Source organism: Propithecus coquereli, unplaced genomic scaffold (assembly GCF_000956105.1).
Source record: "Propithecus coquereli isolate 6110/MARCELLA unplaced genomic scaffold, Pcoq_1.0 Scaffold138, whole genome shotgun sequence".
In the NCBI taxonomy this organism is placed as follows: domain Eukaryota; kingdom Metazoa; phylum Chordata; class Mammalia; order Primates; family Indriidae; genus Propithecus; species Propithecus coquereli.
The window spans coordinates 949,580-951,689 of NW_012138080.1; the positions used below are offsets into that span (position 1 = coordinate 949,580).

The window sequence follows — 2,110 nt, forward strand, 5'->3', positions numbered from 1 at the left end:
AATTTTCAAACTTTTCTCCAATGTCAAGGAGATGTAAACCAAATATGCTTTACTTCTTCACTTGACCTTTTTAAGGTTATTATATTATGGCTTTTGATAAAATTTATAATCAATTTTCCATTGAAATACCAACAACATGTTTCAAAGAATTAGGAAAAACAATCCTAAATTTCATATAGAATCAAAAAAGAACCTGAAGGGCCAAAGCAATGCTAAGCACAAAGAACAAATCTGGAGGCATCACATTACCTGACTTCAAATTATATTACAAGGCTATAGTAACCAACACAGCACAGTGTTGGTATAAAAGTAGAGGCATAGATCAATGGAACGGAATGAAGAACTCAGAAATAAAACCATGTACCTACAACCAAATGATCTTTGAAAAAGCAGACAAAAACATATAGTGGAAGAGGACGTTCTATTCGATAAACGATGCTGGGAAAACTGGATAGATACACGCAGAAAAATGAAATTGGATCCCTGTCTCTCACCATATACAAAAGTTAGCTTAAGATGGATTAAAGACTTAAATGTAAGACCTGAAACAATAAAAATCCTAGAAGAAAACTTAGGAAAAACTCTTCTGGACATCAGTCCAGGCAAAGAATTTATGATTAAGACCCCAAAGCCAATATAACAAAAATAAAAATAAATAAAAGGTACTTAATTAAACTAAAAAGTTTCTGTACAGCAGACAAAATAATCATGACAGTAAATAGACAACCTAAAGAATGAGAGAAAATATTCACAAACTAAACATCCGACAAAGAACTATTATAATATCCAGACTCTATGAGGAACTCAAATAAATCAGCAAGAAAAAAAACAAATAACCCCATTAAAAAGTAGGCAAAACACATGAACAGACATTTTTTCAAAAAAAAGATATACAAATAGCCAACATATGAAAAAATGCTCAACAAAAACTAATCATCAGGGAAATGCAAATTAAAACCACAATGAGATACCACCTTACCCTTATCAGAATGGTCATTAAAAAGTCAAAAAACAATAGATGTCGGTGTGGTTGTGATGAAAAGGGAACAATTTACACACTCTTGATGGAAATGCAAATTAGTACAACCACTATGGAAAACAATATGGAAATTCCACAAAGAACTAAAAGTAGATGTACCATTAAATCCAGCAATCCCACTACTGGGTATCTAACCAAAGGAAAAGAAATCTATATCAAAAATACACTTGTACTCGTATGTTTATCACAGCACAATTCACAATTGCAAAGATATGGAAATCAACCTAAGCGCTCATCAACTGGTAAGGGGATAAAGAAAATACACATACACACACACACACACACACACACACACACACACACACAGAAATACTACCCAGCCATAAAAAAGAATGAAATAATGTTTTCCACAGCAACTTGGACAGAACTAGAGGCCATTATCCTAAGTAAAGTATCTCAGAAATGGAAAAATAAATACTGTATGTTCTCACTTATTAAGTGGGAGCTAAACTATGGGTATGCAAGTCACATAGTTGCAACCCTAGAGACTCAGAAGGGAGCAGGGTAAAAGAGGGGGTAAAGGATCAAAAATTACCTATGGGTTCAAAGTACACTATTCAGGTGATAGGTACACTAAAAGCCCTGACTTCACCACTATACAATTCATCCATGTAACAAAAAAAATCCTTAAATCTATTGAAATAAAAAAAAATTTTTTAAAGAAATGTATAACCAATTTTGATAATCTTTATTAATCAGGGTTATTAATTAGGTTGTAAGTTAATAAATCAAAAATTTAAACTTCAGAAATTGACTTTAAACTCTAGATTCTGATCACAAACATTTAAAAAAGCCCTACCTCAAAGAGTTGTTATGAAGATTTAAAAAAGGACTCAAAAAAAAAAGTTAGCAACTGAGCTCCCAATATGTGGTAGTTGTCACTAAGAAAAGAACCACAAAGAAATATCAAACTGTTTTCAGTTGTTAGTAGCAGTATTAGTATTGTAATTTTGATATAAATAAATATACAGGTAGGAAAAACATAAGTAAAACATAATTAAAAGATCATAATACTGTAATAATGTTATTATCACTAAAAACCAACATTTTCAGAATAAAAGAGATACAAGC

General features: G+C 31.4%; 1 protein-coding gene across 1 annotated transcript in view; it reads right to left on the reverse strand.

The window, feature by feature from the left end:
• The window catches only part of LOC105806148 (E3 ubiquitin-protein ligase FANCL), an 88,650-nt gene that overhangs the window by 65,822 nt on the left and 20,718 nt on the right, over positions 1-2,110 (reverse strand). The window lies entirely within an intron of this gene.